We start from the raw sequence: 11,974 nt of genomic DNA on the forward strand, positions 1-11,974 counted from the left end.
AAACAGTGCTATGCCACCACTTGAGATCGACTGCACAGAGATGAATGTGATATTTCAACCAAGTTATTTACCAAATGCAAATAAAATATGGTGTGCAGTTTGGTGACAAGAAACAATCAGAGATACAGAAAGCACTCCTCCTCTGGGAGACTGAGAGGATTAGGTTTGTTTGCCTTGAAATCTAGTTGTGTGAAGTCCTTCACCAAGCGAAAGGGATAGAGACCTCTCCGCTGTATCTGAGAAGTAACACACCACAAAGTCCTTTCTGAAGAGCCTGAAGGCCATGTAGAGTCCAAACAAGTAAAGATTTGTACCAGTAGTGATCCAGGCTTATAATGAACTAGGGTTATTTCCTATGTAATGACTGAATCAATAATGAAAAAATAAACATCCTGAAGTCTGAGAGACTTTAACCAGTTTTGCTTTTGGAAGCAATGCTATGATCTCAGAAATGGTCATGGCACTGAACTTGTAAAGACACAATTTGTGAAACCAAGATGGGTCTGTGATGATTTTTTCCCGAAAAAGGTTTTAGAGAAGAGTAGGTAAAAGTACCTGGAATAAGTCCATGTCTCTTGGCACACTCTCAAATTCCCATCCTCAGTGACAGGATATAAACAGCAGATGAAGGAGCAGCATTTGGTCCCTTGCTGCTCTCTTCTCTGGGGGTATTGGTGCACAAGGCTGCTTCTCAGCACTGAGGATCTCAGTGCAGAGGCGAAGCATCTGAATGCAAGTTTCCTTTAAATTAATCTGGAAAGATCTGCAAGGTGCTCTCAGACTGGCTAAACAGGGTAAATACTTCATTTGAACTTGTTCCCCAAAACTCTGTGCCCTTCAAAAGACAGATCTTCCACTGCACAGTGCAAGCCTTGGGGCTTCCTAGTACTCTGCAACCAGGAGACATGCTGGGGAAAACTGCAGAAGGAAGGGGCAGTTGTGTGTGTTATTTAAATGGAGAACAAAGAGATCTACAGACACTGAAGAGGCAGCTGCACTGGCATTCCTTTTCTTAAAGAGCAACACCTCCAAGAAGAATATCTCCAATTTTACTGTTGTTGTAGAGTAGGTGTTGACAGAGAGAATGCATCACAGCTGGAGATGGCTTGTCTGCAGTCACGTCATAGCAGAAAAGTAAAACTTTTTCCCCAGGGTTTCAAAATATTTATAGCCATAAATGGACCACAGGGACATCGCCGGAGCTGTCTCTGCAAGCAAATAAAAAGTCCAGGGCTTTCAGCAGGAGTGGATATTTTTTGTCATTATGATATCTGGTGACATTTTAAGAGGCTGGTATTTGCCCAAATGTATATGCTGTGCGCCATGAGGCTATTGACAGACACGAATAAGTGTTTTCAGAAGGTGTCTCAGAAGGCAAGTCAAGGGCTCTGGAAAATTTCTAAAAGCCCTTTGCAGGGCAGCAGGATCTGGATGCAAAGCTTCCTAACTCAGAAAGAGCCTTTCTTCTCCCCTGTCTCCCACCAGTCCCGGGATGCTAATGACTTTTATGTACATGTCTGGTTTATGTGCTGTGGGCACAGCGGGACAGAGTGAGCTCTGCGGCTACTACCAAGGCTGAAATGACCCTCTTCTGGAGTGACTGAGGTTGTACACACAACATGAATACAGATAGGGAAGAGACAAAATTTGCGATGTCCCTGCCTTTAATCTGTAAGGAGTCAAATATGATCCCCTCCCAAGTTGTTTTTCATGAGCCTATACCTGTCTGTCCTGTGGAGTTGCCATCTAATTCTGAATGATTTAAAATTATTCGTTATAGTTTATGGTTTCACAGCATCTCTTCCCTTCAATTTCCAAAAAGTACAGGAAAATGACTGTGATTTTTTATGATCCCACTCTCTGCATGGCACCTTCCTTTGTTAGTTTTTCTAGGGAATCACTGAGTCCAAGCTAAAACTCTATCCGTCAGCTCTTGAAAACAAAACCAGAAACTACCCTAAATATTTTGCCACAGTCATGCATTTGCAAGATTAAAAATTATTTCAAATTAAATATCATGATTCAAAGATCACACTAGCAATAAAATTCTTATTACAAAGCTGTGAAATTGGACACTCTAAACCTTCTGAAAAAGAAGACATGCCTTAGGTAACAGTCTGGTTAGTAAGACATTTGATTATTGACACTTTTTAATGTTTTGCAACGTCAAATTCTCAATGGCATCCACTATATTTTCACTGACACTGATTTCAGAAATAATGCCAGCATTACTAGTACTGTCAGAACTTCTCCTTCTGTAGGAATTTCATTAGAAAAGCTCCCAAGCCTTATGGCTGGAAAAATCTTCACAGGAATTTTGTCTGCTTTTGGTATATGTAGCAGAATTTCAGCCCTAGAAACTATTAGGATTTAACTGTGTTGTAGTGTAGTCACACAAGGGGGCAAACTGGATTGCCTGGAGACCCATAATTCAGGCATTTCCTGAGTCTGCAATGCTTGACGGTGCAACCAAAATGGTCTTTTAACAAGTATTTTGTACATTTGGCATTACACATGGGTAGGTATATATATGTGAATAAATCTTTCTTTAAAATCTGATTTAAAAGAATGTTATTAAAATTTTCGAAGTCAGTACTCGACCAACATGATATGCCAATTTGTCTGTGCAGTCTTTCTTAATTTGTCTTGTACCATGATACATCCTCTAATGACGTAATGAGATGCCTAATTTTTGGTGCCTACTGGTTCACATTCCTTATCTCCCTATGAAATCCTTGTCCGATCTCCCTGCTGCCCTCCTCTCCTGGTTCTTTATTCCCATCAGACCAACCATACATTGCCAAATGAATGCCGGTTCCAGTCTGGAGTTTGGAAATATTGAGGCAAGAGCAGAAGATTTCATTGGGAGGACTCAGAAAGCATAAGCTAAACATTAACCTATACAATCTGAGATTTTCTTTAATCTAACAGGAGGAACAGGGGGAGAGGACCGTAAGTCTACTCTCTGGATATATCACATATGTCTGATACCACATTTTCAGAGATATTCCTTGGCATGGTAGCCCAGTTTTTTTCCATAGCATAAGGTTCTTAGCAAATAGAATTCCTTTCTGCTGGTTGATTTGTCTTTAATAGACTAAATATCCTGCATTGTCAGGAAATTATTCATAGTGATAGCAAGCAGTAAGTATCCCAGTTGGCACCTTTCTGAAGTTAGAAAAGCTTAGAAGAGAATAAATATAAGTCTAATCCTGTCCCAGTTATCTTGAAAGCTCAAGAAAACCTGAGAATGCTACGTGCTTACTTACTTGAGGGTTCCTGTTTACTATTATTTATATTTGGATATGGAAATTAGGGTACATGAGAGATTTTTACAAGTGTTTAACCAAGATAACTTACGGTTTCTCAAAAATCTCACCAAAGTAAGGGGCAAAATCAACACTGCACTTGAACCTTAAATTTTGTGTTTTAGATTGCCAGCAATGAATTTCATATCTCAGACGTGCATATAGTGGACAGATATGAGATATAAATTAATCAATTCATGAGGTACTGAAATATAACTGTCAGTCATGAGGAAAAATATATAGCAACATAAAACAGTAAGGCACAGGGAAAAGCATTCAAGACAGTATGCAAAAATGGTTTGTATTTACATGGACAAGATATAGTCTTGCTGACTGGAAACTTCAACAAGACCCACATCTTCTAAAAACGCCACAGAATCTGTATCTAAAGTTATTCTATGATTGGAAGAAGACTAATCTCAGATAGTTTTGACCTAAGAGCTTGGGTCTGATGAACAGCAAAGCCATAGCAACATGGACATCAGCCACTCATTGGGTACCACAGTGCTTGGGTGAAGCCGTGATTTCATGATCTTCAGCACAGCCTGTATTACTGTTAGTACCTGAGTTAATTTGACTAGACCTTTATGAACTACAAGCCCTCCCTTCTCGGTTACAATATGGTCATTTTAAGCTCTGTAAGTAGCTTGTGATCTCAGTTCTTCATCTCAGTCAAAGACTAACTTGAGTACTTTAGTATCAGTTGATGTTTTGTTCCAGTATCTTTAAAAGCACAATGATGGGGCATTCATTTGTATCAGTGCAGAAGGAAGAATGCCACCTACTGAGTTATGCTTAAGGTTACTTCTGCAATCTGGTGGTTTCAATTGATATTTCCATTTCAAAAGTGAACATGCACTATTCTACTTAGCTTGAAGACTCCGGAAGGCACAAACCTCAGCAAAATGTTTGCTATTCCACTAGCCGGACCTTAAATTCCAATGAGATGAGAAACAAGCTATAAACTTTGCAATGGTTGATTTACAACTGAGGACAACAATGAGTCATGAATCAGAGACTGTTTTAATTGATTTTGCATACATCATAAACTACAGAAAAGCTGATTAAATGGCTTGTACAAGGCTTCATGAGTGAGTTCCATTCCAGAGTTGTTCAATTCTTTATTAAGGGGCACAAGAATATACAAAAGTGCATGGGAGAGTGTTTTTTAAATTAAAAAAGAAAAGCAGTATCAGTAGTCCTACAGCTGGCAGTGATCTTAAGAGTCATCCTGGATGCAAGATAAGAGAACATGAAAAACTAGAGAAACCCATTAATTCTGCCACAGAGAGTTTTGGAAGAGGGAATCGTAGATAGTATTTAAATTCATTTCAGTTGCCTGTTGCTAAGATATCCAAGCACACTGTATTCTTATGACTTTTTCTTCAATCTTTTTGATTCCTCCTTGCTATTTCCTGTTTCATCTGTTCTCTGAACTCAGGACAGGTGTATGAGCTCAATGCAATCAAAGAAGGCTAAAGATACCTATCTCAACTCAGATGAGGCTTTCATAGCAGTTGGCAGTTAATGGCGGTTGGTACCTATGCCAGTTAAAAGGTACAACAAAGCCAAAAAATAGTCTGGATCCAGAGGAAATAAAAGCTTCACACAACACTTCAAAGTGTTATTTGAAAAAGACTCTGCTGGCTCTTTGTCTTCCTAGTAAGAAGTGCAGCGTTTCTACTCTGTCCCCAGGTAAATGTCTGGATTTGTGGGTTCATCAGTTCTGAATTCATCTGCTCCTGGCAATTACTATTTTATGATTTAAGATTATGAGAGAATAATCCTTTGTTTCAGCTTGTATTTTAATGGTGCTGGATGACACTGTTTAAGGAGATGTTAAATCACAGAGCAAATGTGAGAAGAATATGAAATTGGAAGGAACATCCTGGGTTATCACATCCTGTCTTCTGCCACATCATGCAAAGCTTGCTTTTTAGAAATGTTATCAAGCTACACCTTAAAAACATACTTCTTGCTCTGCACAACTCGTGTCAGTAGGCAGTCTTCAAATTGTACCCTAAAAAATTAAAACTTTCTTGTCAATTCCAGCCTAAAATGTATTCTTGATGAGTTATTTCCAAATGTTGTTGTAACATTATTTTTTTTTTTTTTAGGGTGTTTTCCAGAGAGATGAAGACTTGTGTGACTGGGCTTTGTTTTGAATTGCTGGAGACTTTCAAGAAAATACGATGGGGGACAGGGGCCCGTCTCGCAGACAGCAGACTCTTACTAGTCCTGTTAAAAAGTGAACAGCTTGCTAGAGGTGAGAGGCTCCTGCCACCACAGCAGAGCAGAGGAATCTCAGCCCTTTTTCACTGTGTTTGATAGAAGCCTGTCAGCATCTCTGCATTAATCCTAACATGCTGCTTTTTGCCCACATGTCAACAACAAGGTGTGTAAAGCATGTACGAGGGAGCTGCAAGGTACCTGTGAGAAAGCTGGGCTATGGGAGGGAGAAGAAAGGGTGCAGAGGCAGGAGGAGGTAGAAAGATTGCAGTAGAAGCCTCAGCAGATATGATAGGAGGGAAAATTGACGTATAGCAAGTGTGATGTTAATGGGTACTGCAAAAAGGAAATGGAAGAAAACAAACCTACAGGAGATGGCATTTCAATAGCTCCTTTGCTCTTGGGGAAAATGTGCATCTTGAGCAGTCTCCCAAGCTTACCTAATCAATACACAGCAGTCATGTCTATCCCTAGCTTTCATTTCTCTAGGCTCAATACAGAATGCTTTTGCTTTCTTTAATAAGATAGCATGTTTGTCCTTTGACCATCGTGCTACTTTTCTATTTATGGTACACTTCCATATGTTTTATAGTGCAGCAGGGGATGTGGCAAATTTCCCTCCTTTGGAGGTCATATGATACTGGTAACCTGGGGTGGGAGGGAGAGCAGGCTTAGGTCAAGCAGAGATGCCTGCATTTGAGATATACAGTTGACACCAGCCAAAAAAGAGGGAAAACGATGAATAACAAGGTCTTACCCACAAACTGCTTATATTTTTAATTTGTACATGCACACTGCAAAGTACCTGTGGGATGTGGGATAATTCTCATGCTCAACTGAGGTCCCTGTGTCCTGGATACATCAAAAAGTTCCCTTGCAGAGCACTTCTTTGAGGTCTAATTGGCATTCCTGTTTTCTGCTCTTGAAGTAGAGCATGCTTTCCCACTTCTTCTGCCCATATTTCTTTTCAGTCTCAAAAGAGTTCCTTAGCAGTTCAGGCAGGAATTGGTCATGAGAGGTTACTAGTGGGCACATCAAAAAAGTACCATAGTACCCCTTTGTTGATCTCAGTGGAAATGGTATCCTCAGCAGTATAGTTCTGTGCTAAAACTATACAGTCACAATCAAGATTGGTTTTTTGCTATTATGTGTTTACTTCTTATTCTAGGGACCTGATTTTGCTCCAGGGCTATAGCAGATTTTTAAATTAAGACCTTATAGTAAATACTGAACATCAAACATGTGAAAGTGCCTCAGCTGAAAAGATCGATCGATTGACCGATGGATCGATGGATGGATGGATGGATTGATCTATCTATCTATAGATACAAATTTCAGGTGATTCCTCTTAATAGATAGATGAAAGTCAGTATTTAGTGTAGCTGAAATGAAAAGTAATGCTTCCATATACAAATAGCAGGGGGTTCCTTTTAAAGTTTTATTTCTACAGTGAAAGAGATCAGCATTAATTCAGATTAATTTGAAATCAGCATAAAATATCTTTCCCTACAAAGATGACATAAAGCAAAGCTAACTTTTGATCTCAGCCCTTAGTTGAATAAAACAGTATTTTAAGGGCCAAATTTGTACTGAAATCTATAAAGTAATTAAAAATACCAAAAAAACCTGTTGAAAAGGGTAGCAAAGAATGAAGACAGCCTTGGACAATGTTAGACCCAAATAGTTCACCTGCTCCAACCATTTAAAATTCACTTGCTAGGTTTTACAGAAGTGACTATTAGCACAAATGAAGGGATCATGTCTGCAAGCTGTTACAGGTACATTTTCTCTTGGGCCAAATCCCACAGAAAGGCAATATATTGCTAATCTGAACTAAATCTGACCATTTAATTTACTAATTCTTCTCCTGAACTCAAAAGGCCTGGTTTAGTTTGATTACACATATAAGACCAGTTATTCAAGGACTTTGGGCTCAGACCTGAAAATGAAATTAAGCCTGCGAGACAGATCCTCACTGAAATAGATGTGCACACATCTCTGGCAGTGCAGCCTTTTCCCAGCCTAGCAACATAAGGACACTTAAGGGAATAAGGAATGTTCCACATGGTATGATTTAACAACACAATCTCCATTAGCTTTAATGAGAGTTGCACAATTAAATCTTCATGCAACGTGCTAAAAATTACTCTTCCAATTTAGTGCATAAAATAATAGGTCCACTTTAAAATGTGAAAGGATAAGGTAGGTGAATAATTTTTTGAATGTATGCCTTAGGTTGATCAGGCAGTTAAGAAGAGGGGATGATTTAAATATATGGTATGAATCTTGTTGAACTAGACAGTAATAGAAAAACAGAAGGTGTGAAATGTTTGTAATTCTTTACTGTGAATCAGGTAAATAACTAGGTTTTCTCTATTTCAACAGCCTATATAAAAGGATGTCTAATTAAGGCTTTAAGTATGCTTCCACCAATTAAGCATACAATACACAAACCTTAAAGAAAAAGCATAAAAGAAGCCTTTAGGCACAGCCAAGAAGCTTCACAGTAGAACAAAAACAAGTGAACTGCTCTTCTCCTAATTTTTTTGCATATGTCCCATTAGAAACACCTTCTCCAGAAGAAACATTCTGGCCTGTTCATTGGGGAACAAGTGGAGGTTATTTTGGACAAGTTGTGGAGGGGGAGTGAATTCCCATATTGATAAATCATCATTAAGAAACTTGTGAACAGCTCTCATATACCAGTGGAAAGCAAAAGCTGAAAACAGCTTTTCAAGTCCCTTTGGAAGCCAAGGGAGGCTATGGATCACTAGTAATTTTGACTCAAAATAGGATATTCTACCTTACAAATAAACTGCTATTTTCTGTGGAAACCTTCATCTCCCAACTGGGTTTCAAGTACAAGGAGTAATCACTGCTATAGATGTTTTTTTTTAATGCAGCTCAATAATATATGTAATTATATACCAGGCTCCAGCGTTTCACAAAGTGTATATTGACAGTTAACAGTTTCCCACATATGTTGTATTTACAGGCAAGCTGTATTTTTACATATACAGCCATATCGATGTACAGCAAAGAGGCTTCACTTGTGTGTTTATTCACGGCCAAAGTACAAACTTAACATTCACAAGCCTTTTCTCCTGAGGCTGTAAGTGTTTCGAGAACCACTCCAAATCCACATAGGCTGCCCCTATATTTGAAGATTTAACACATTTTTTTTTCTACAGTCTGAGCTTGTTCACTATCAAGAAATTTATGAAAGCAAATTTAACACTCCTCCAGTGTTTCACTGTCCTACAAAGTTAACTACACTTTATATGATTATATGAAAGGATGAAGTCCTGCCCATTCCTCTCAAAAACAGAGCTGAATAGGGAAGAAGAGAAATCAGAACAGATACGGGCTTAGATGTGATCATCATAATGAAAATACCCATACTATCATCTTTGGTATTTCTTCTACAAGACAAGGTCAGTCTTGCCCTCTGCACCCTCTCTTGACCATCACTCCTTACAATCTTCTTATTTCACAGCTATTCCCCTCACAAGCAAACATCTTGTGAACCTGTAAGAAAAAAATAGATCTTTTTCCAGAGAGAATATATTCAGAATGGCACTCTTGTATGTAATGTACAGTTAACTGTCTTGGTACTCTGAAAGTCAAGAGGTAAGTACTCCTCACTGCTGTATGATGTGGGATGGTTTACCACCTGGAACCTGAGTGCCACCTGTTGCAATGGGATTTGCTGCATGCCTGTACCGAGACATCCCTTTCCAACAGCATCATCTGGGACTTTAACACTTCAGCCTGCAAATGGCATTACATGAGGCTGAGAAGTGATTAACAGGCGTCAAATATGGATGGTTTTACTGTATTCATGCTCTCCTGTGAACTTATTGAGCTGGAATACAGCAAGTAAAGATTGCCCATGTACATTTTCATAGTGAGTCTCTCACTCACAGTAGGATACAAGAAACGGGTCCTGAGTTTTTCAGTCCTGTTTTTTCTCTAAGTACTCCAATTTTTGCAATACAGAACATTATTCTGAGTTCAGTCTAAGTGAGGTTAAGTGGCCAAAAAGCAGACAGCAGAGGTAAGCTTCAGGAAAGGGAAGTAAGTAATAAGAATAAATGACTAAAAAATGAAGAATGTGGCCCATGTCAACAGGGTCAATGCAGGTAACTGAGGAGAACTGATGACAGAAGCAGTATAAAAGATTTTCTCAGAAGTTTTTCTGGTGCCAAATGCAAATAAGAAACAGACAAAACTGGATGCCAAAAATGCACACTTGATCCATTTCAGAAGAGGATTTGGGATTCTGAGATCTCTGGAGATATATTTGCAGTGGGAAAACTGATGTACCAACTGAAATGAAAAGCAAGAAATTTAAATGATGAGCAGAGGTAGAAAAGCTTTTTCTTAACTTTATCTGATAACTTTTGCACTACAAATGAGAGTTCAGAAATGGACTGATAACACCTGCTCATGCTCTGAAGCAGCCGCTGTCAGACTAAATTGTGGTCCTTGGGAATGGAGTCAACCGTCATGTGAGAATTCAGCTGCAGAACCTGCGCTGCCGACTGGGAGTGGCCACAAGCCTCATAAGATACTGGAAATGGGATCCCCAGCAGGAAAGTTCTGGAAGCATGATTAAAAAATACCTACTCACAGAAAAACAGTGCCTGTGAGTGTTACTTACAGTGGATCAGTCAGGACAGAGTTTAATGAAATACACATTTGGGAAAGAAAATGCTAGCTACCCTTCAAACATGTCCCTGTAACACATCAGTCATGCCTCCCAGTCTTTATCATTGACATTCTCATAGTGACGATAAAAGACACAAAAGCCAAATAGAAAATGCTAATAAGATGTAGTATAGGCCACATTAAAACCAGAATAATTTTAATTTGGGAAAAAAAAAAAAAATTAACATCAGAGCTGGTCTGTGGAACCACTTTCCAGGGACTGACTCACAGCTGTTTGGATTTTCATGTCATGATTAAATGGCTGATGGATCAACTTCAGCTCAACAGCACATCTGAAGTTTATATCTAGTGTTCTGTGTCTTTCCTCAGACTCATGATTTTGAGGAATCCTTCAAACCTGGTGATTTTGTGATGATATTAATTCTGAAAGGCACTGAGATATGACTACTTCTTGAGGCACTATAAACTGTGCTCATGAGATGAATTATCCATCAGTATTCTAAATCTATGTGGAAAATATAGCTCAGAAAGTCATCTTTAAAATCTAATGCTTACTGAACTATTTGAATTAATCTTCCCTGAATGCAACAATATAGATATATTGGCCTTTTGTTCTGCATGGCACTTTCACTACTTTCTCCCCTGGATCAAACAGAGGACATAGTGCTCACAGCTACATTGCATGCCCTGCAACTATTCACTGAAATGGGATTAACCCTAATGCTGAGATTTGGAACAAGTCAGTGTCCTAACATGTCCTTTCCAAGCCTGTTAGAATTTGGAACAGAAGCCACAACACAGAAACAAATGGAAGCAAAAAACTCATGGTATCTATATTTTACTGGCAGATTCTTACCACTCAGGTATCAGGAATAAACAGTCATGTTCTCTGGCAATACTTTCCCAAATGATTCATCATTTGTGCCAACATCATGTGGTGCTAACACAATGATTCTCTGCACCCGACCATACATGCACCCACACACCCATACACATACATGCCTTCCTGAAAAGTTGTGCTCTCTTTCCCACCTCCACTACATGGAGTGAACATCCGTGTGATTTAGCAGTGCAGACACTTGCACCTGAGCCAGGATCACCAGTCAGTCATTCAGGTGAACTCTGTAGTGAAGATGCACAGTGAATTGCCTGCTGTGATCCTGCCTTGGGCCGTGAATGCCCTACTGTGATGATCTGACATCGCAGCTCAAATAGGTTCTCGAAAAAAATCCTTACTGCTTTTTTATTTCAGACAGGCTTTCTATTTCCAGTTCCATGCTGTGTTGCTCATAGCACAGATTTGTGTAAAGATTTGTTTGTGAGGATGCATATTATGCAAAGGAAACCCTGGTCGGTAATCCATTTTTCCTATTGAAGCCATCCTCATTGTATTCAAATGCCTCTGAGCTGGCCACAAATCTGTTCTAAAACAGTGAATGTTATCTATTTCTTTAATAAGTGAAGCATTTATAATGATTTCCATAGAACATTTTTCTTAATCTTTTATCACATTCTCCTTAGTAAGTAACTGTCTGGGGCCATAAGAATCTGCCTTACATTACAGGTAGGGTTATTAAAAGCATTACTTTTGTTAGACACTGGTATATCGATGTCCTAAAGGCCCCTCCTCGGCACATCTTCTAGATGCTAGATGCTCCACTCATATACAATGTCTGTCTTTCACACAGCAAAAACATGTTTTAGGGCTTAATTTCATGCTGACTGCTGCTTTTACCACCTTATCTCTGATCCAGTTACCTATCTCT

The sequence above is a fragment of the Gymnogyps californianus genome, chromosome Z, assembly GCF_018139145.2.
Source record: "Gymnogyps californianus isolate 813 chromosome Z, ASM1813914v2, whole genome shotgun sequence".
Classification (NCBI taxonomy): domain Eukaryota; kingdom Metazoa; phylum Chordata; class Aves; order Accipitriformes; family Cathartidae; genus Gymnogyps; species Gymnogyps californianus.